Genomic DNA, 24,630 nt, shown 5'->3' with positions numbered 1-24,630 from the left:
TCACGATAAAACGGAAAATGAAAAAGATTTGCAGGATTTTGGCACGAAAAAACTCAATACTATCACGAATTCTTTTCAAAACGATGCCCAAATCGACAGTCCAGACAAATGTCACGCGCACTTTCCACTTCCGGATGGCGAAGCTCTACCAGTCCCCTTACCCCACACGGAAAAACGCGAACCTTTCGAAACTTTCACTTGTGGCACCGGAACTGCAATCACAGTATCTACACAAACACGACTCGTAAACCTCGCCGGATGGCGTAGCACCACCAGCCGTTTCACGATTCGGAAGGGCAATTCCAAACAACGCGGAACCGAGAAAAACACGACAGACGATTCGAAAACACAACCGCCCGCACGCACGGCTTGCTGCGATCTCCCAAATTATCCAAAACATCAACATCGTTCCAAAATTCAAGATGCAAATTATAGTTAATTTAATTTCCCTCTAATTGACTTGTATATAAATGTGTTTTGAAGGAAAGTAACAACATAGCCGCCAATAAATTGAAAAAGTATTGGAATGCATATTAAAAATAAACCAATTTACTGAAAAATCGCGAAAAAAATAAAATTGCTATAACTTTTTCTCTTGTTAAAAAACTTATGTTAAGTCAAATGTTTTCCAGAGTTCATTATATAAGTCATGAATGGTCAAAATTTCATTGCAATCGGTTCGTTGAATCCGGAGATATATCAGCTCAAAGTTGGCTATCAGAGAATTTTTCCTTTTTCAAGAATCTTTATAACTTCGTGGAGAACGGCCCGATCTTTTCCAAAATTGAACCACTGATACACAACTAGTTGATGAGCTTACAGTAAAAATATGTGAATATTTGATGAACTTTTCGAAAAGTTACAGCTAGTCGAATATTTTTTGAAAAGTGAATATTTTGCCTGTCCCGATCATTTTGTCTATCCTCTGTATAACTTCGTGCAGAATGACCCATTTTTTTTTTTTTCAAATTTGGACCACTGATGCATAACTAGTTGATCAACTCACAGTGAAATTTGAGAATTTTTTGAAAAGTGATAATTTTGCCTGTCCCAATAATTTTGTCTATCCCATGTGCATATAGTAAGTTATGAGTATTTAAAGGAAACATGATTTTGACGAAACAGTTGCTGTACAGACCATTGATTGGTACAATGTAAAACTTCATTAGATCTTGGTAATTTCACGATAACAACATATCCAATAATCGTATCGAAACATTTTGAATCCTTGCTAACATCTGTTAGTTGGATGACAAAACGTTGAAAGACAACACGTCGAATGCCAAAACGTCGAAGGGACAAAATTCCTTTGAAATAATTGAGGACTCACTATTTGCTTAGAACACTCGGTTGTTCCGTTTTAACGATATGTCGACGTTTTGCCCTTAAATCGCGGTTGTGTTTTGTACACATACCTCTGATTTTTTTAAATTTTGTTCTTAGTTTTCTTTCATGCATTTCCATAGTGATTCTCAGGGACACGATCAGTAAAAGTTCTGATGTATCTGACTACATACTGAAAAAGGATCCAACAAAATTACTAATGAAATTCTATTTTTATTTATTTTCAGGTAAGTTGATCACCCAAACAAACACACTATCCAGAAATCAGGTAAAATCGAATTGTACAACACCGAGTGACACGAAAGCTTCACCTGCTAAATATGGTTGATTCTCAATCAACGACATGGCGTGGGTCCACGTGTAAATGAGAGTTCCGCATTTGCATTTACAATGAGATGACGCAACGGATGAATGCTGCTGCTGCTGCTGTTAGCTACAACAAGCCCCACTGACTATTCTGGGCAATGGATGGGTAGCTCTGCTTTCCACTGCGTTCGAGCAGATTGCTTGAATGACTAATTACAATCAAGCTTCCATGAAATGCAATTGTTTATTCAGTATTTCAGCTGATCAGGGTTGTGCACTAGGGTGTGTCGTGTTCAGCCTTTTGACAATTGTGTTAATTTTTGGGTCTCCAGATAGCCTAGTAGATGAGGCTTTGTACCGTTAATCCGGAGCCGGTGGGTTCGAAATTTTGTCCACTCCCTGGACATAGTGTAGTGTTGTGTCAACCACATAAAATACAAAATCATGCTATGGTAGACAAAAAAGCCCTTCAAATAACAACCGTGGAAATGCTCAAAGATCACAGAGTTAGAGATGTCCAGGTCAAGTTCCAGTGAGAACGTAGAGTCAAAATGATGAAGAAAATGACATAATTCTAACAAAAACTGCTATTTGTAACACATTGTGATATAATTCTGTATAAATCTTTGGTGTTGAAATTTTACCTTTTGCTATCAATTGTTTTGGTAAATTGGGATGAAAATGTGCTACAAATTATTCTCTCAATACAATTTAAATTCCACATGAACTTCATGTTTTAACAGGCGCCAGTGTAGCCAATACAAATTTCATCAAATTGAGACACGCACATTTGATGGATTCACCCACCTAATTCACAAAAGACTCGATTTTCTACCTGTTTAGTTCACTGCTGCCAATTCCATAACATCAAATGTTATGATTGTTCCAACAGTCGTACCATAGACTAATTCCAAGACCTTGATGGACCAACGAAAACCATTAAATTTTCTGTGTCCAGTCCGGTACCCAATAAATATTCATTACCGTGTATTTTTTTCCGTGTAAATTGTCTTTTGTGTATATTATGTTTAGCGTGTTACACCGATCTGACAGCTCTGACAGTAAGGGCCTAAACATAAATTACGTAAAGTGGGTACCGAGGATTGTTCACAATCTGACTGCGGAAAAAATTGCGACCATGACGCCGCTGGTCGTACCCTATCTAGTGTTGCGCGCATTTGCATCACAAATACCTTCAATGTAATGTACGTCTAATCAGCTATAGCAGGAAAGCAAATCTCCAATAACCCATTGCGCTTTGAACGGCAACGGCAGGCGGCACCTAATTGGCCGTTGCTTGGGTGTTATCCAACTAATTCATTTTCTGCTGCTAATTCAGAAACACAATCCAAAAGAGACCGCATCAATTATTCCAATTGGACTATGCTCATTGGCGTAGCTGGAGAAGGGTTATGGGGAGGTATTCCTCATTAGTTCTGTGAGGAGTTGTTAGAGAAATCCATGGGTAACTTTTTGGCGAAATGTACCCAAGAATATTTATGTGGAAAACCCTGAACCATAGCTTCCCGAACTTCGTTTCGCAATCCCCTAACCGCTTGCAGGCGCGGTTTGATTGTTCTGCGGGGTGACGACAGACTGGGAGTTCGTGAGATCCAACCAAAGATAAATACTAAGATCAAACAGTAAGAATAAAATCGATTTAATTTCGGGGTCTTTTCATTTTAAATGAAACGGGGTCTTTTCATCCGCGTGCCCCTTGTTTTGATATTAACTGCGATTTACTTTGGCGATCCCCTCGTTTATTATTTTGATTTTTTTTACTCCGCGTCTTGTTTATGTTTTTGTTTTGATTAGACACAAGGTGCGAGTTAGATAACGAAAACGCTGCAGCTGTTCCGGAATCGAATTACCGGAACCTCTTCCGGTACACCGACTACACTGACGACTCTCTCGTTAAGGTAAGCACACAGTCTGTTTGAGTGAAATAAACTACTAATGACGGTAATTGAAAAAACATAGTAGATGCTTTCTGATGACAGCGGATCGGAGCAAGTTTTTCGGATGGCAGGGTTCACTGCTAGCTCCACTCGTGACCGGTATCTCCACTGACAGTGAGAGCTGTGAAGAACCGATTTCACCCAAGCCGAAATCACAAAATTATATACCTATGCTGCAGATGAAAGTCATGGAGCGAATGTATGGCAAGGTGAGTTTTTATAGATTTTGTGATAGGTTTCCAATCATTTTTTCCTGGAGGTTGATGCCGTTTCTACAGTTACTAACTGCCTCCTTACCATCCTTACTCCTAAGCCGCCCACGCATAGTGATGAATTGTAGCAACTGAATAGCCACGAACTAGGAAAAATATGGAAACCTCCTGTTGACTATTTGAACATGTTTAAATATTACAGAACGCGAGACAGAACGTTTATGCACCAGGGTAACTGAAGCAGCTTTCCAACATCACCATATCTAGACTTTCCATTCCAGCTGTCTTTCTTAGGCATATAGGGATTGGGTTCTAGTAATGGACTCTGCGCCTATAGTGGACCCCCTACAGGAAAAAATAACGAATATAAAAGCCCAATCAACGGATTCCAGGAAACTTTTACCGGAAGAACATCATTTACATTGCTGCACAGTAGTTCCTGGCAAACGGATTACCCAGCAGCCACAAAATAATTAGGTTATTTTAACTATTTCATTAATGTAATCACTTCAAAAGGGTTCACAATAGGCACATTCACGAGGGTCCATTACTAACACCCAAACCCTATAATCAATCATTATCTCGTCACACGAATGCAGAAATGATGGAGTAGAGAGTTCTCAGCTAATAACTGTGGAGGGACTAATAGAACACTATGCTAAGATGCACACTCAGAGAGAAGACGAAAAATCTTTTAGCCTATACGAGCATTTTAAGTTTCTGATTTTTCGTATTTTTGTAGGTAGCAAGCATTCCAAAATTTCAAGTCTTTTTTATAATGTTCTCTTTTCTTGGTGTAATGTCCCCAAAAGGACAAATCCTGCTTTTCAGCTTAGTGTTCTATGAAAATTTCCACAGCTATTAACATAGAACTACATCTACTGCTAAAGATAATTTTGCGTTCGTACATTCGTACAGGTAGTGCTAAAAAGTAGCCTCAGAAGACGGTGGCTACAAAACACCGTTCCTTTTTTTGTATGAAAAATATCTTCGTTTTTCATCAAAATTTAAAAATACAATTTGTGCTTTTGATAACTTTTAAGCCTCAGCATAAAAAAAAGCATAGGGTCTAGGATTATTTGAGGAGGAGCACCTATTTTGGGCACTTGCTGCTATAACTCAGTCAATTTCAAGCCGATTGACTTGAATTTTTGCACCCGGCTAGATACTGTGCGTATCTGATCGTGTCTCAAAAATCAAGTCAATCGATTCAAAATTGACTGAGTTATAGCAGCAAGTGACCAAAAAAGGTGCTCCTCCCCAAATGGTCTCAGACCCTACATAGTCGTAGCCAGAAAAAAAAAATATAAAACGGGGCGATGCAAAAAGGGACATTTCCTTAAAAATAGCCTTATACTATTTGACATGCTCCCATCAAAGCTGTTAGTCTATATAGCTTTAAAAATCTTTCACCATTGGAAAACACCAAAACCTTGCTACAAAAAATCAAACATAGTCATAGCAAGGAAGGAGTTCTAGAAATTTCTTCGGGGATTATTCTAAGCATTTCAGTGGGAGTTTCTCAATCAACTCGATCGAGCATTCTATTGAGGTTTCCCTAGGAAAATAATTGAGATTTTCTCCAAGACAATTTATTAATATATTTATTTTAGGCTATTTATTAAGGTATCACTCTACGCAGAGGTGGAAACGAAATCTGCAACAAGCGTAAGCAGCAGGGAATCGCAGCAGAGGCAGGCCCAGAGGCTCATGGCGGCGCAGCCTTATCAACAAAATGAAGCAAGTCGACATAAATTTGACCTTGCCTAGGTCGTCAAGGTGATGCGATAGTGGGCAATCGCCCAGATTGGAAATCTTGTGATTCGGCCATCTGCACCAACGTGGGTGCTCAGGACTGAAAGTGAGTATTTTTACGGAATTTCTCAATATGGAATAACAAATGGGATTTGAGCATTTCAAAAAGTGTAACGCTGTTTTTAAAGGAGATAGGGTCTATTACCATTTAGGCAGGTGTATCTATTTTGGGCATTTGCCGCTATAACTAAGTCAATTTACAACAATTGATTTGAATTTTTGTTCAGAGTTGGGCACGCACAGTAGGGTCTGGGACCATTTGGGCAGGAGCACCTATATCGGCACTTGCTGCTATAACTCAGTCAATTTCAAACCGATTGACTTGAATTTTTGAACATAGCTAGATACTGCGCCTTCCTGATCGTGTTTCAAAAATCAAATCAATCGGTTCAAAATTGACTGAGTTATAGCATCAAGTGCCCAAAATAGGTGCTCCTGCCCAAATGGTCCCAGACCCTATCTAACTCTTTACAAAAATTCAAATCAATTGGTTGTAAATTGACTTAGTTATAGCGGCAAGTGCCCAAAATAGGTACACCTGCCCAAATGGTACAAGACCCTACTCCTCTTTGCATAGCCACTATTTATCACTTTTCCTAGCCACGACTATTTATGGTTTTTTTAACTGAGGCATTGAGCTGCATTTTTTTATTATTATTTCCAACATAATTCTATTTGCATTCCTATGTGACAACATATCTATATATTTCATCAATAAACCTAAACCTGAACAATCCGTTTTTTTATCCTTTTTAGGTCATCCTGCAAACCATCGATAAGTAGAATATCAACCTGTTGGGTTATTTGGCGAAGGATTCTTCGTGGAGGAGATACTTTACTGTTCAGTACCTCTGAAACTAGACATTAACTAAGAGTTGTAATTCCGTTGTTCCATCTATCTTTTATGATATTATTCTATTGATAAATAAATAGGGTGAAAGGGGTGGGGTGGGCATCGTATTGGAAAAATAACCGAAAACTCCCAACGGAACATACCTAGATACATGGACTTCTTAACGGACTGTATCCAAAGTGATAGCGATTGTGGCTGGAATTTGTAGTAATTTTATAAGTTCACTATGATCTTCCATTGCAAGGATATGCAAATAAGATTGGTTTTGGAATTTGACCATTTCTTTCCAGAACTTGTGCAATAATTCCTTAAATTCTCAGGCAATATTGGCTTCAAACGAAATTTGATAATGGTTTGTAGGTTCACCATGTCCACCCATTGCAAGGTGATGCAGACAAGACTGCCTTTTTAATTTGACCATTCCTCTCCAGAACTTCTGGAATTGTCCCAGAATTTCTTAGGCAACATTGGCGTTAATAAAGTTTTGGTAAAGGTTTGTAGGTTCACCATGTCCACCCATTGCAAGGTGTTGCCGACAAGACTGCCTTTCGAATTTGACCATTCCTCTTCAGAACTTCTGGAACTGTTCCAGAAATTCCTAGGCAATATTGCCTTTAATAAAGCTTCGATATAGGTTTGTATGTTCACCATGTCCACCCATTGCAAGGTGATGCAGACAAGACTGCCTTATTAATTTGACCATTCCTCTCCAGAACTTCTGGAATTGTCCCAGAATTTCTTAGGCAACATTGGCGTTAATAAAGTTTTGGTAAAGGTTTGTAGGTTCACCATGTTCACCCATTGCAAGGTGATGCAGACAAGACAAGACAAGACGAATTTGACCATTCCTCTTCAGAACTTCTGGAACTGTTCTAGAAATTCCTAGGCAATATTGTCTTTAATAAAGTTTCGATATAGGTTTGTAGGTTCACCATGTCCACCCATTGCAAGGTGATGCAGACAAGACTGCCTTTTTAATTTGACCATTCCTCTCCAGAAACTCTGGAATTGTCCCAGAATTTCTTAGGCAACATTGGCGTTAATAAAGTTTTGGTAAAGGTTTGTAGGTTCACCATGTCCACCCTTGCAAGGTGATGCAGACAAGACTGCCTTATTAATTTGACCATTCCTCTCCAGAAACTCTGGAATTGTCCCAGAATTTCTTAGGCAACATTGGAGTTAATAAAGTTTTGGTAAAGGTTTGTAGGTTCACCATGTCCACCCATTGCAAGGTGATGCAGACAAGACTGCCTTTCGAATTTGACCATTCCTCTTCAGAACTTCTGGAACTGTTCCAGAAATTCCTAGGCAATATTGTCTTTAATAAAGCTTCGATATAGGTTTGTAGGTTCACCATGTCCACCCATTGCAAGGTGATGCAAACAAGACTGCCTTTTTAATTTGACCATTCCTCTCCAGAAACTCTGGAATTGTCCCAGAATTTCTTAGGCAACATTGGCGTTAATAAAGTTTTGGTAAAGGTTTGTAGGTTCACCATGTCCACCCTTGCAAGGTGATGCAGACAAGACTGCCTTATTAATTTGACCATTCCTCTCCAGAAACTCTGGAATTGTTCCAGAATTTCTTAGGCAACATTGGCGTTAATAAAGTTTTGGTAAAGGTTTGTAGGTTCACCATGTCCACCCATTGCAAGGTGATGCAGACAAGACTGCCTTTCGAATTTGACCATTCCTCTTCAGAACTTCTGGAACTGTTCCAGAAATTCCTAGGCAATATTGTCTTTAATAAAGCTTCGATATAGGTTTGTAGGTTCACCATGTCCACCCATTGCAAGGTGATGCAGACCTTCATTCTTGTTTACGGGCGTATCCGCGTTCGAATGTATTTGGTTCGTTCGAAGCCGTAGCTCATTTAATTTTGCTGGCGCAAACGGGAATGCGGACGATTTACGTTCGAAAGTGGATTCGATCGAAAACAAGAATGAGGGTGTCCTGAGTAACGAGGTGACGCAAAGTACACGAAACTATTGAAATTAACCATTACTCATCAGAGCTTCGAGAAGTACTCCTGAGGTCCATCAGTAGTTTTTCTTTTACATCAAAGAAAATAATGTTGCTTAATAGGTTCACCATATCCTCTGAGTAGCGAAATGACGCAAAGTACATTAAAACTGTTGATATCCATCATTACTTATCAAGAGTTCTATGGGTACTCCTGAGGTCCATGATTTTTTCTTCTTCTAATGTGATTTTGATGTTGCTCAACAGGTTCACCATGTCCTCTCAACTAGCGAGATGACGCAATGCTCATCTCTCATAGAATGCATTATTACGTCTTATTAAATATATTTATCTTATTATACTAAGGGCCGAAAGTCTCTTAAATAAAGACAAATCAGTCAATATTTTATAATATCTCTGATTTAACATTTGATTTTATTAATTTTATTGTTCCCTCCTTCCACCGTCGCTCTGCAGGTTTTCAGCAGCCACTACTTGAGCCTTATGGATTATCCGAAGCTTTCAAGAGGTTTCCAGCATACAGCCCAGGTTACGAGTGTCACTTCACGGTGAAAACGAAAAAGTTACACCGGTAATTAGGACGGTGAAAGTGATTCCCATTTAATTAACCCACAACTTTTTCACGGAACGTGAAGTGACACTCATAATAAGGGCCCCAGCGTATTGATTGGTTGATTCAACTTGTTTGACTCGAAAATAACAGTTGGTGTCGTCATATCGTCAGAAGGAATTCCGGATCCGGTAAATCCAGACTTGGTTTGTTTCTTCCGAATGAATTTTTATATGGCGGCGGTGTTATCGCTGAAACCGTACTTCAGGAACATCCATTTTGGGGCTGATGGCACGGATCCAGAGACCACCTTCGTGCAATTTATCCTTGAATGTCGTACCCTTTCTTCATCATCGGATTGTCCGGATCGTGCTTTACTTTTGCGCTCGCTTTTGTGCCATCATCGATCGATAAAATTACACCGTCATTCTCGATACCTAGTTTGTTCCGCATCGAGAATCAGGAGAATTCAAAGTGGACACTCAGATGGGCGACGTTTCGCGAAACCCGCGGATTTCGATTCTCGTAATGGCACAAAACGTTTCGGATCGGATTGTTTTGAATCACTCGCATCACGCAGAAAAAAACAAATGTCACTTTGACGTTCATGTCAAAATGAAGGGGTCGACCATAAACTAGGCTAACAAATGAAAAGCCCCATATGCCGATCACAAATGACGACATGGTCACCAAAAAAATGACTAGTCGTACATCGTTATCGTTGATCCAACTTTGGAAGACGATGCCCTGGAATTTTCAAAGCTGTTCTTTAATGTATGAAAAATTCATTTGGTGGCATTTTAAAATCTAAAAAAAACTTTTTATGAAATTTCTGAAACACGCTTTGCGGGAAATTTCAGGCAGAATTCAAGAGTTAATGCTTGCTGCGAAAGGTGTAAATTCTGCAAAATTCTATGGAGTAGTTCACAGAAGAATTTCTGCATCAGTATGAGAGAAAACGTCTTAAAATATTTCCGATAAACCATTTAGCAGAACTTGTAGTTAAATTTTTAAAGTGAGTAGTTTTTGTGTAACGGTTTCAAAAAAATCATAAAAAATTTATGAAATCTTTAGAGAATAGAAAAAGAAAAGATATGAAAAACCGAAAGATTCCCTGGGGCAGTTGCTGATGGAAGTCCCAAAACTCTGTTGAAATTTGTGGGCGAATATCTAGCAAAATATTAGAATAAATTGTATGCTATTACTGCTAGTTTTTCCGGCGGTATTCCTGGAACAATTTTATGATCATAGACCCTGGCAAGAATTATCCCACATGAATCTTGGTGAAATCATTAGCAAAACTTTGGGAGACTATAGATTCAAGAAAATTGTTAAAGTTTGCTCCACCAAAACTAATATTTTTTGGAAATTTTTAAAATGATATCGTGTAGAGTTTTTATTATAACGATGAGATATTTCCTCAAGGCATAATTTCTACCAAAAGTTATGCAAAATATAGCAAGGAAAAGGTATAAAGAATTATCAAATGATTTTTTTTTTTAATTCTAACAAAAAAATAGTATACTGTACTGTCTATGATCGCATATCAGTCCTATATTTGCTAGGTTTCCTATTCATATAGGACAGAGAGACGAACCAGCCAAGGGCTGAAAGTCTCTTAAATAAAGACAAATCAATCAATCAATCAATCAATATAGGTCAGTTATGCGATCATAGGCAGTGTGCATCAAATAATTACTTTGTTTTTGTAAAATAGCTTCTGTTGCCATTTAAGGCGAAACTGGATGCATTTCCTCATTTTTTATTAAATAACTTAAATAACACTTCGAGGAAGGACTGGGGCATCTCATATTTTTTTTGGTAGAAAATGTTTTTCGTTTATCCAAAATCCATCATTTTCGAAATTTGGTCCTTCATACCATGTCTTTATACCATATAGAAACCCACATCACAGACGAACAGACGTAACTCTTAGAGGAAATTTATCAAAAACTTTTGCCCGGTGTCTTTTTCATGAGCACACTACCACCTGTTGGTAGAACCACGCGAAACACTGTCGGCCACGATGGATTTCGGTTTGACGTTTGTCTAACACGCACTCTATTACACAACACGCCCGTAGTTTTCGTTTGCATCAATCAGCAACGTGTACACTGGCAAACGTCAAAGTGATCGAACACTAGCACCTCTGGTGGACGAATCGCGCAAATCAAATGAAATTTGAATTGATCGTTGAATGCATGTGCCAAGCCGTTTTGAAAAGTGTTACGTCAAAAAATCATATCTCAAAAACTGAAAAACATACATCTCTGATTTTTTTTATGTGTAACGCCTGAATTTTCTAATAAAAATTTAATACCAGGGTACCCCTTTTGTCCCGAGACCATAAAAACACAAAAAAAAACTAAAATAATTGCATCTTTTTTGCACCCAATCACGATTTGGCCCTTTCAACGTATTTTGCTCTTACAACTACAATTTAATAGTTTTCAAACAAAAAAATGTTTAAAATCGGTCAAAAGTAATTATTTTTGTCAAAATTTTTAGTTTTCAAAAACCTTGATTTTTAGGATCACCCTATCTGAAAATTGGTCACCCTAATGACGGTATAAAAAAACCGGTCCAATTATTTCCAATGCACTACAAACCCACCAAGTTTCACGATAATCAGAGTTGCACTATATCGAATTTCTATGGAATGGTTGTACCTATATAAATATATATTGTAATTTTTTTTCCTTGAAGTTAAAATTGCAACTTCTGATGAAAGGTTCTCAAGGTTTAGGCGAAAAAAAAACAAGAAAAATCTTACAGATCCTATTGAGATTTTTTTTAATTTCTTAGACCACAGTGTTTCCAGTGAATGGTCGAAATCGACCGTCGCTGTTTCAACAAGGATGTTATCTTTTGGATAATCAACCGAAATGGTACGTTATGAACATTATTGAAAAATAAAAAAAAATAAACGAAAAAATCGCGAAAAAAAACTGTTCTATGTAGCAGTTTGGTAACGCACCCTATGTAGCGAATTGGGGAGCTTTGACTACCCAGATGAATCGGAAATAAAAAGTTATGCGACAGATAAAGCTTATACATATTTGACGGTTTTGTCCACTTTTTGTGGTTGTGGTAAATCTAAAAAGCAACGTAAACAAAAGTTTGTTTGCACACATCCAAGTATAAGTTATGACTCAATTATTAACTCTCTAATACCCAATTTTTTTTTTATTTTGATCTAAATATCATTTTTCGTTATCTAAAATCGATTTAAACATATTTTAGAAGATGATTCTTTTGATTTCGCAATTTAGTGAATGTAGGCTTTTGATTTTTTTAATTTTTATTTTTGAGCATTCCTACACTTTTATATTTTTCATGGAAGCCTATTTGGGATATCGATTTTATTAAGACGAAAACATTTTTAGATTTTTTGATTAATGTTGAAATATTATTATTTGTTCTTGCGGCAAACGACTACAAATATATTGATCGGAGGAGTTTGGCACTCTCAGTCTTGAAAATCAAACGAATTATTTTATACTGCCCGACGTTCCGGCCATGGAATGTGGCCTTTTTCAAGGGAAAAACTATATTTGGAAAAGAGGGCTTTGGTTGGTCACAATATCACTAAAGTTCTTAAACTAGTCTTACTTGGTCTATCGTTTTCATCCTAAACTGTCTGTTTTTGCGGTTTTCGGTTGGTCATGATCTGGGCTTCTGAGGGTTAAATTAAATCAGTGGTCAACATACTTAAACTTTTATGATTCTAGCCTGGTGTGGTGATTTTCCACCAACAACTCATGGCCGAAACGTCGGGCAGAATAAAATACAGTCGGGTCTCCTATAAGACGCTGTCATCCACTTTACGCCCATCGTAATTTTCATGTTGTCCTTCAACCAATTTAGTTAATTTTCCGTATAGGACTAGCCTATAATATGACCTAACTGAAGGCAAAAAATCAGCTGGATCGGATGCAAGACAACTGAGAAATTGCAGTGGGCGTAAAGTGGGTGGCAGCGTCTTATAGGAGACTCGACTGTAAATCGATTAATTTTCAAGACTGAGACTGCCAAATTCCTCCGGCTCTTAGTTAAAATTCATGGATATAACGAAATAAAAAAGACGTTTCGGTATTTATTACACCTTCTTCAGGGAATTCTATAATTTAAACTTGACATCATAAGCTAATTGTAATAATCTACTTAACAATATACATCATAGAACTCGTAATCGTTCTCGCTCTGGAGGCTCGGTTCTAGCATGATCTGTCTAAAATTTTCCAAAAAAGTGTTGGGAAAAATCCTAAAAAAATCATAAAACTTACTTCTCAACACCCTCTGAACAACAAAAACGTTTTAAAAAATATCTGAATTCCGACCACCTTCACTGTCCATCCAACGGTCATTTTGTTCATGTAACGATGGTGAATATTTTTTTTTTAATCTGTATTAACGAGATTTTTAGCCCTCGGCTAGTTCATCTCGGGACCCACGCTTTACTTCCCATTCCGAAGGAAGAACTCACATTTTGTGAGTTTGTCGGGAGTGGGATTCGATCCCAGGTCCTCGGCGTAATAGCAACGTGTTTTAACCATCACACCAGGTCCGCTCCACTGGTGGATATTGTTTGGATCAATTGTGGGTAATGATGGGGGCAACTGGTGTGTATTTGATCTTTTAGCTGGAATGATTGCTGTTTTCATTTCTATTGATTGCTCCCAGTTGGCACCAGCAGCAAAAAGTGTAGACAAGAACCTTTAATTCATCTAGTTTCCAGCGCTGACAGCCCGGCGGCGACACCATCACTTGTATTCAATCCATCGTCTGTGCTACTCTCGGTTGTCAACTTTCTCAAATTCTCACCTCAAGCTCACGGAAGCATGGTAGTCAAGAACTGTCAAATCGTATGGAAAAATCACGAAAAATGTCATTGTTGGAAAATGGGAAAGTTTTGTGAAAAATTAGTGAACAGAAATGAAGAATGGTTTGAAAAGGCAACTTTAGGTGTTTATTTCATGTTCCGGAGTACCTTTTACACCGAGAAAATACGATTTCACTACCACACAAAAAAGAGCCATCTGTAATATTTTTAGTTAGGAATGTCGATCTATTGATGTGTTTGGTGTCTGGTGTTGTTTCTTGAGTTGAACTGTTAGTCTTCGAGTGTGCGTAGGATTCATACATACAACGAACGTAAACTGTCAATGTCAGATCTCTTGTTTACTGTGTTTACACACTTCTAGGATCGGTAGGGCTGACTGTTTTCTATGTTGATCCAATATTGTTGTTTTTTATTCTAGGTCGTGCTCTATGCTATGCTGTTAACCCGACATAGCTCACAACGCATTCCCCATATAAAGACTGGACTCGAAAAAAAAATGAGACACTCAAAATAATGTATAACTTTTGATTACGCTCACAAAAATAGCTGATTTTTTAACCAGGAATAGCATGTTATGTGTAGTTAATGCCCTGAAAATTTCATAAAAATCGGTTCAGTATTGGCGCAAATATTGTCGATACAATAAAATGTGATTTTGGAAATTTTGGGCTTCCATTTTAAAAATTGTTTAGGCTATAACTTGGTTGGTTGCTCATCAAAACGTCTGAAAATTTGACTGTAAGCTCTTCAAGTAAGTCATATTAAGTGGTGAAAATTCCATTATAATCGGTTCAGTATTTTTTTTAACAATTCAAACAAAAAAACGGGGTTTTCAAATTTTTGGCACTTTTTAACATTTTAAAATCAGTGTGCATTATTTTGACTGTAGTATTGGCAACACTGTCCCGATTTTTTTTGAAACTTTGACAGTATAAAATCGTTGTGTTAATCTGTTCTCAGTTAAAATTTCAGCCATTTTGATTGAACATTTTAAAAGTTAGAGCAGTTTGAATGTCACTATACCAAAAACCACATCTGCTTATTGTGACATAGTGCTACATATATGGCTAAAACTTTTTAAAGGTCATATCAAATTGAATGAAATTTTGACACAATACATCTACATACATACTTTTTGTACAGAAAATTTTTCATTGAAATCGGTTCAGTATTTTTGGCTCTACAGTTTTAGGTAAAAAATGTGATATTTTTTAAAGTGTTCCCGAGCAGAAGGGAATAACAACAGCATAAGGAGCTGTGTTATTTGGGTAAAATACTGGATCATGGAATCGATTATTTTTAAGTTATTAACATAACATATTATGTTACAAACTTGTCTGTCATAAGCGGCAAAATAACAAATAGCATAACAAAAAAATGTTCTTGGAAAACCATTTTAATAACTTGTTTTGTGAGTTTCAATAACAACTTAATAACAGTGAATTTTGAAAATATTTCAATAACAAATTTTGATATTAATATGTTATTGATAATAATGGAAAAGCAAAATTTGTTATAATATCAAAATCGTAAATAAGTGAATTATAATACTTATTATATCCCTTTCGGGACGGAGCTCAAAGAAGTGAAATCTTCATACAAATGGCTCAACTTTGGCTTTCCAGAACTCTTGGGTTTCCTAATAAAACAGAAATTATTTTTCCTCATTTGAAAGAACTACTCTTTATCTTTCGATTTCTAGCTTAGACTACCCAGATTTTCAAAGGTTCCTCTAGAAATTCCTCCAGAATTTCCCGTGATTATTTGTCCTGAATTTTATCTTAAGATTTCTCTGATTTTTTTTTTTTTTTTTTGAAAATTTCACCAGGAGTTTCCGAAACATCCTCGAGGAGTTTTTTGAGAGATTTTGTCAAGAATTCTAATAATTGCTCAGAAGAATTACTTTTGTAATCTCTAAGAAGATTGCGTCAAGAGTTCTTTTGAATACTTCTCCAGGGTATCAAAAGCCTCCTCCAGAACTTCCTAGTGTTTTTCCTTATAATATTTAAGGAATTTCTGTCCTAACTGAATATAAAAATGGATCAAAACAAAAGGACAGGTCATTATTATCGAAATGTTGCTTTGATTTCAAAACTTGTTACTGTTGTGCTATTGTTGATAACCCGGGTAGAGGTGAATAACAAACCAATAACTAAAGAATAACATATTTTGTCATCATATCTAAATTTGCAATTCATTAGTTTTCTGTGAATAGCTCAGAATGACATATAAATAATAAAATATGCTATCATTGTAAAACTTGTAATTGGCGAGTTATTATTAAATAGTATAATAACATAATAATAACAAATGTTACTATCATACTATCCAGTCACAATATCAAAACACTATCATAATTTACCATCATATCAAAATATGTTATTATTTTGACATTCTTTTTGCTATTATTGTGTTATTACAATGGCAAAACCAGTTATTCTTCAGTTGTTATGCCATAGAAATTTAGTTATTATTTTTGTTTTTTTAACTCTTATTTCAAACAAACTAATAGCAAATTTTGCCATTCAAACATTCTATTTTAATGGTACAATTTGCCCTTCCTTTGCCATTTCGCTCTACCCGGGAAGATGATCAATAGTATGACAATAACAAAACTTGTACTTCCGCAAAACATGTTATTGGAATGAAATTGAGTGAATCAATAATCAATAGCTTGATTATAACAAAATGAGATTGTCCAACAAAATGTGATATGGAAAAGCTATGCCTTGATAAATAAATAATAACAAAACAAGATATAAAAACAGGTTATGCGATTTCGTAGTTATTAATTTGATATTCTTCTCTGCTCGGGTTTGTTTGGCCCAAGATTCTCAAATGGTAAGTCTCTTGTTTCGACGATATCTTCGCCAACACTTAACCGATTTTGATGAAATTTTTATGGTATTAGCTACACATAATGTACAATTCCTGGTCAAAAAATCAGCTATTTTTGTGCACGCAATCAAAAGTTATACATTATTCTTTGTGTCTAATTTTTTTCGAGTCCAGTCTTTATCCGTAATGAATATTTCTCTCAGTGTTTTATTTTTCTAAAAATCCTTCAAATACGCTAAAGATGCAGGGTCATTAGGCCGAAGGTCATTAGGCAGAATGTTCACTAGGCCGAATTGTCATCAGGATGAATTGCAATTCAGCAGGAATCTGGAAACGGATCTGTGGTTTTTATCTTTTTTAACTCTTTTAACAGTTATTGCCAAAAACTATTTTAACAATAAAACTAGAAAGAATAGCCTATGTATAAAAGAAGGAAAAATTTGTGATTTAAATATCAGCAGTTTCAGTGCCAAAAACTATTTTGGCAATTATACTAGACAGAACGATATATGTTTGGAAGAAGGAAATAATTATGCTGAGGGTGGGCACTGGGTTCAATTTTCCGGTCCAGTAACTTTCCGTAAAGGAAATTCCCTTGACTTTTTTGGTTATAGTTTATCTTCGTGCCTGCCGTACGGTATACACATACAACATGGTCATTGGCAGCGGAAGCTCTCAGCTAATAACTGTGGACGTACTCATAGAACATAGAAGTTGAGAAGCAGGAATTGTCCCAGTGGGGACGTAACGGCAAAAAATAAGACCCAATGATTATTCGGCCTAATGACCTTCGGCCGAATGGCCTTCGGCCGAATGGCCTGCCACCTACCCTGAAACATCTTCGAAGACATCATTGCAATTCAACAAACCATTTTCGAGTTATATTTATTTGAAGAAGAAGATTGGGTTTTTTAATAACCCATACATGAGCAAATTTTCTTTGAATTGAAAAAGAACGAGTCTACGCGTGTTTACACAATTCAATGCCTTCCCAACTAGAAGATTCTAACAAAAATATAACATTATTATAACAAACCATGATATTTACAACTCATTGTGATATAATTATGTTTAATATCTTTGGGGCTTCAAAAATATTGTAGCTCAATTATATCATATTAAGTGAAATAATTTAGTTTTGATTCTTTGACATTCAGGAAATAATGTTACACAATTGTATCACAATATGATAGAAACTGTTTCTGTTATAATGTTAATCTTAACAAAATAGGTTATTATTTTGATTAGACCAGTGCACTTTTAATTACAATTTTAGTTATTTTAACATCATCCTGCATCTAGTTTATAACATAATAAGCTATTGAAATTTTTTATAACATCATAACGCACATTGATATATTTTCCTAGTTGGGTTTCGAGCATGTTAAGCTTCTTCAGATCGAAAAAAAAATAGTAGAGACATGCCGACTCATGCCCGACATGGGCTCCCTCCACAAAGAAAGCCCTAACAACACCAATGACTATGTCATCGATTTCCGGGAAAACGTGACCAATAATTGAATCCGGTGAGAAAGATAAACCTTTTTCTATTATATAGAAGTGAGACAACAGTGACTCGAAAACAGCCTGATTGCTTCTATGTAATTTAATACCAGTCGTTCTAATGAAATAGTTATAGAGTCTGATGCGATTCATACCATCAACCAGTAGAAGATTGGAAATACATAAGAGTGAGCTCTTATCTTGGTCGTAAGCTGTTCAGACGAATAAAATTATATCAGGATTTGTTTATCAATTATTACACGCGTTGTTTTAGTTGAAGGGCCAATATAGCCGAAGCGGTAAGTGTGCGAGTATTCAGCAAGACTAATTAGGCGCCGTCCACAAATTACGTAACGCTCTAGGGGGAGGGGGGAGTATGGCCGAGCGTTACGGTCCATACAAAAATTTTAGAGTTTTCATACAAAAAAAGCGTTACGGAGGAGGGGGGGGGGTAAAAAAATGTAGATTTCAGCGTTACGTAATAAATGGATACTGTCTTATGCACAGGGTGACGGGTTCAAAGCCAAGTCCGTCTAGGAAGTTTTCATAAAAAAAATTCCTTGACTTCTTTGGGCATAGGCTCTTTGCCATAGAGTATCTTCGTGCCTGCCACACGATATACACACACATGCAAAATAGTCATTGGCAGAGGAAGCTCTCAGTTATAAACTGTGGATGTGCTCATAGAACATTAAGCTAAAAGCAGGCTTTATCTCAGTTGGTACTTTACGCAAAAAAAAGAAGACATGCGGTACTCCTAAAAGGACTTAAAATCGGATAATAATCGTAAATTTCATTCAGTTCAGACAATAAAATTCAAAAATATTGTGATTGGCATTACCAAAATTTCTGCCTTACTTTTTTTCCATTCATGCACCGAAAATCTAGCAAACATTCACCTTCCGCCCATTAGTCCCGTGATCAATTTCCGAACCGAAACTTTTGGCAAATAAATTTCCTCGAGAATGAACTCGGGAATCCATCACAAGCTTTCCGGTTGAACAAATCGCACACTTTTCATTCCTCGCGAATAAAGCTTTCGATTCCTGCCATGCTACCGTGCCCCAAAGCCGACCAGATACGTAGCTGTAGATGAATGTAAATGCATCGGATGCTCCGGCAGCTTTCGCAACTTTTCCCCGGCTCAAAATAAATGAAACACATTGCCCGCATTGTATTATGATCCGCTCGCTCGCTCGCTCGCACAGCAAAATTCCAAACCAGGCCACAACGATCCACATACACGCGGCGAGCTCGGAGCCGGAACGCGTCCCGTACAGCTTAATGAGATTTCACCGAATATCATCTCTCCGGGAAAATCCGATGAAAGCTTTCGCTTCAACTGACGACGCCTACAGGAACAGGAACAGGAACAGGAACCTCCCCCAGGCTCGGTACGGTCGGTGGTGGTGCGGTGTCTGCGAATTGGATTTACGTCAGTCGAAGCGCAACTGAGTGCATTTAAAGCCTGGTGAGGGAACTCTTGACTGACTGTTGACAAATGCGATTGATGCAGCTGCATCATTGTGTTGGATTCGTTCAATCAAATGTTAATTGCCAAGTCCCCCGTTCTATAAACTGGTTATTTGTCTTTTAGTTGAGTGTTGTACAATATGCTGTGCTGAGTGGGTTTCCGAGCACACTTTCAAAAGCACTTGAAACATATTTTAATAATATTGCATAGGTCCATAAGGACTGTACCGGAAATCGGAGCGAACCTGGTTGAATGGTTAGAGCACACGCTGAGGAATCAATTCCACTCCCGACAAACTCACTAATATGCAGAGATGGAAACACTCTCATCGTGAATCAACTCGCGAGTGTAAAAGCAACAAACGGTTTACTCACGGTGCCGAGAGTAAGCCTTGTGTGAGTTTATTCGCACCCGCTTGCTTCACGAGTATGAAGCAAAACAAAAACAAAAACACTCATGAATTTTTATTCGCGAAGAACAAGTGGAGATGCGGGAATTGCATTTTAGTGCGATTTTTATAGCAAAACAAGTAATTATCCATCAGATAGTAGTGTTTTGTGCAGTGGCGTAGAAAGGGGGGTGCGAAGGGTGCGGTCCGCACCGGGCCCCCGAATTCAGGGGGTCTCCAAATCAGGGAAGGTTTCTTACACTAGTTTGAATAAAGTTCTTTAAATAGCGAATGTTTCCAATACGTATATGTTCAATACTTTGCAGGTCTACTGATAGTTATGAAGGGGCCCCTTCGTAATTATGAAGGCTTTTTGGAATGGGACACACAGATGGCTTATTTGAAGTCCACTTATTAACAGTTGTTGATAACACCCTTTATTCAAGAAGTTTAGTTAATTTACTTTCAACTAGTTTGATAATTACTCTTTGTACCTACAGGGGCCTCGAAATTACAAGAAAAAATATGTTTGAAATCAAAATTGATTTTCACGAAATTCAGTACCAATATGGAAGTAAAATCCGTGAGAATTGTGTAAACCTCCCTGATATTCTACACAGATAAAAATAATGAGATTTACACGTCATGTAAATTTCATTTAAGTCATGTAAACTTATTGTTATGATGGTTTACATGAAATATCATGTAAATTTGCGTTATATGTCATGTAAATACTCTGAGTCATGCTGAATTACATGACATATAATGGAAGTTTACATGATATTTCATGACTTTTACATGATATGTCATGTAAACTTCAGTGATATCCCACGCTCCAATTATGTGCATCATATGTCACAGAATTTTACACTCTTTTTTCGATCTGTGTAACCACAGGACCAAACACAGGACTTTTGACTTAGATTGAATTTAGCAGCTGAAATTCAGGGGCCCCATTTATGAAAATTACATGTTACATGTAATGTTAAGTCAAAACCGTAATACTAATAGTTTGTCGATTTTTTGTTGCTCGCTCAGCGTATTCCAAGTATTCCTTGAAGGGTTTCTGCGAGAATTCCTCCGGGCAAGGTAAATTCACCTTGCCTACGGGGATATGTTACTAACAGTTACTAACAGTTACTTCAAAGATGTCTACAAAAAAATCTCTAAGAATTACTTCAGAACTTTATTTAGAGATTGCTTCAGAAATTCTTCCAAGCATTGATTTAAGAATACTTACAACGATTTTTTAAGGATCACCTCAAAGCCTTTCTTCGTGATTTTTTTCAGAAATTTATCAAGGAATCTTTCAGGAATTCTTTTGATTTTTTTTAGGAATTTCTTCAAGCATTCCTTTAGGAATACCTCCTCGGATTCTTTCATAAAGTCATTCAAGGATTATGCCATGAAGTCCTTCAACGAGTCTTTTAGATGAATCTTAAGGAATTTCTCTAAGGATTCTTTTAGAGATTTCTCCAAGAAGGAATCTTGCTGGAGCTCCCCATGGAAATTTTTTTGATGAATTTCTGAGATTATGTTTGGGGCCATACCTGAATGGATCCTTGGGAGGTTTTCTATCGGAATTTTGGAAGAATTTCTAAAGGAGACCTTGAAGAATCTTATTTATAAGATGTATTCAGGAATAATCATTGGGTTGCTTGTGGAGGTATCTTCGATAAGATTTTTGAAAATTTTTGAGATTCAGTATTATGCAAAAGTACAAGAAGTGCTAGAAGTACTATGAGAAATTGCATAAAAGATTCCTGAAGAAATCTTTAAACCAAAGGGATTTTTGGTAGAATAAATTATGAAATGCCTAGATTATCTCTCAAAGAAATCAATGGTGGAAACCCCAAAATATTCCACTCGAATTCTTTGATTCAAAAAAACAATCCTCAAAAGATTTCTTATAGACTTCCTTGGATAAATTTCTGTAAGACCCCCTGAGCAATTTTTTTTTGCAAGGATCTTTTGGAGATGAATGTGTTCATCCTTGTAAGATTATCTGAATTAAAATTTGAAAATCTGAGAAATCCCTGAAGGAATTTCTTGAAGGATTCTTTAACAAATTGTATAAGAGGATTTTAAAAAAGTCGCGCAAGGAATCTTTGGATGATTTCCTACATAAATTATTGGAAGGATTTCTGAAGAACTAAAGAAATGCTTAAACTAATTTGTAAGAATTCATTGAAAGGACATCAAGGAAACATTGCAAAAAGAACCCTTGAAGAAATTTCTTAAAAAAATAATCTTGAAATAATTTCTAAAGGATTCCTCTGGGAAAGCGCTTACGCTTAAGAGACTCTTTATGGATTTTTTGAGAATACATGTTACTAAAGAAATTCCTACAGAAACGCTTGGAGGAGTTTCCGAAGCAATCGATGCAGCAACTTTCGAAGATAATCTTGCAGGAATTTGAAAAGAAGTTCTTGAAGAAATTCCTAGATGAACCGTAAAAGATATCCAAAAAGGAGTTCCTCATTTGAAACAAATGCTTGATGAAATCGTTAGAAAAATTTCTTAGAAGTTTCGCCAAGGAAATCGGGACGAAATAGGTGTTATCGCTAAAGAGATCTTTAAAGGTATCAATAGAAACATTCCAGATGAAAACCTTGAAAGAATACTTAAAGGATTCATTGAAGGAATACCAGTAGGATTTCTTGATGGAATTTCTGTTAGAACTCTTGAAAGAATTATAACATTTTTTATTTGAATGTCTGAAGTATTTCTTCGGAAATTTCTTTTGGATATTTTACAGTGATTACTTTGGAAATCCGTTCAACAATTCTGTAAGGAATATCTTTGAAAATTTATTTGGAAATCCTTTCGGTAATTACTTTGAAAATTTCCTTCGGAAATTCCTTAAGCATTTTTTTCTAATTTCATTATATTTAGAAAATTTCCAAGGAAGTCCGTCAGAAGATGATGATGAACTTGGGCTTGATAGTGGAATACCTGTCAGTAAAAAGAAAATCGGGTTAAGTACTGTTCCTTTTGGTTCCACTAAGAAATTCCATCCTTTGACAGATACGTATTTCGACCTCAACTGTAAGGTCGTCTTCAGTGTTGTGTACTTGTCAAGATACGTCACCTTGTCGAAATACGTATCTGTCAAAGGATGCAATTTCTTAGTGGAATTGAAAGGAACAGTACTTAACCCGATTTTCTTTTTGGTTACATTGAAAATTTCTGCCGCAACTCTTTTGAGAAATTGTTTGGCAATTATTTTAAAAAGTTCTTTAATCAATTCCTGACAATGCTTCAGCAATGGTTTTGCGAACTTCATCAGATTTTTCTTCTACGGAAATTTCTTTGAAAATTCTGTCTGCCACTTCTCGCTGGTTTTTTTTTTTTTTCGACCATTCATTTGAAAAATCCTCTGGTAATTACTTTGGGAATAAGGACTGTTCATTTTATGAACAGGACAACTTTGCAAGGCTATAAAAAGAAAACGCGTAGTTCAAATTTGAGCAGCCTTGGTTAGTTGTTCAGTACATTATATTAGCAGATAATAACCATAAATAAATTGGGTTAAAATTATTGAACTTCATAGAAATGTGGCAAAGTGTTTCGAGAGATCAATTTTTCAATTCCCAAAAACTAAAGATAAACACAAAATTTCTGTAAAACATCGGTGTATCATTTTTAATTGCATAAAAGTGTTTGCCATGCTGCAGCAGTTTGAGTGATACATATTCTGGCAAAATATAAACCTAATCGGAATAATGGTTGTTGAGATATTAAAGTTACAAGTTGGACTCGATTTTCAGAATAAAATTTATTTGTTAAACAAAAATGTATAAAAATATTAAATTTTGAATGTTTTCAACGGATCTAGTCGAAGGTACTAATAATGCAATTTCAAATGCAGAAAACCGCTTCTTGATAGCATTGTTGGCTTGGTTACTGTGCTTCATGGCAGTTACCGGAGATAAAACCGCGTCGTTCTTTGAAGGTTCTTCTAAATAACGATGTACTCTATTGCAAATACAACTTAACAATGATAACGAAAATAAAAATTAACATGTGTAGTTATTTTCAAATAAGGTATATAATCATATAGGGTCAGACCTTGCTGAAAATAAATAATAATAAGCTTCTCTAGAATCAAAAACTTGCATTTATGGAGCAAAAAGTATGCAATTTTTCATTATGGCCATCATTAAGTATTAAATTTATGATGAAGAATGTACTTTAAAGCATATTTTTCTTCGGTATCATTTAGAATGCGATTCTCTTCTATACTGGACAAATTTTGAACTGATTCCGTACTGTTATTGCATCACTGGACCTAAATAAGTATTTTTTATCAATTTCATTGATAACAAGGCAACTCACTATATCAAGCTGTATAATGCTTGGTGCATTATTACTGACCAACTATTACACTCTACCTTTAGAAGAAGAGTATTAGATCCCAACACATTGAAAAGTTCATGAAAATTTTAATGTTATGTATGTGGAAAGTTGTGTAGAATTTTGAGAAATGGGGTTTTTTTGAGTTTTAACGAAAACCGCTTCAGTTCCATAACTAAGGACAATTTGTATAATGTTATATTTTTCC

General features: G+C 36.4%; 1 protein-coding gene and 1 long non-coding RNA gene across 6 annotated transcripts in view; both read left to right on the top strand.

The window, feature by feature from the left end:
- LOC109404556 (cGMP-inhibited 3',5'-cyclic phosphodiesterase 3B) overlaps positions 1 to 24,630 on the top strand; it is a 916,127-nt gene that overhangs the window by 744,381 nt on the left and 147,116 nt on the right. The gene's annotated exons all lie outside the window — the stretch shown is intronic.
- Positions 3,288 to 9,738, top strand: LOC109621870 (uncharacterized). The gene is made up of 4 exons (XR_009997942.1): positions 3,288 to 3,569; positions 3,634 to 3,817; positions 5,434 to 5,681; positions 6,392 to 9,738. It is a non-coding gene; the product is annotated as an uncharacterized LOC109621870 (long non-coding RNA).

This window comes from Aedes albopictus, chromosome 2 (assembly GCF_035046485.1).
Source record: "Aedes albopictus strain Foshan chromosome 2, AalbF5, whole genome shotgun sequence".
Lineage (NCBI taxonomy): Eukaryota > Metazoa > Arthropoda > Insecta > Diptera > Culicidae > Aedes > Aedes albopictus.
The sequence above is the reverse complement of the archived record's forward strand: the minus strand, read 5'-3'. Positions and strand labels throughout refer to the sequence as shown.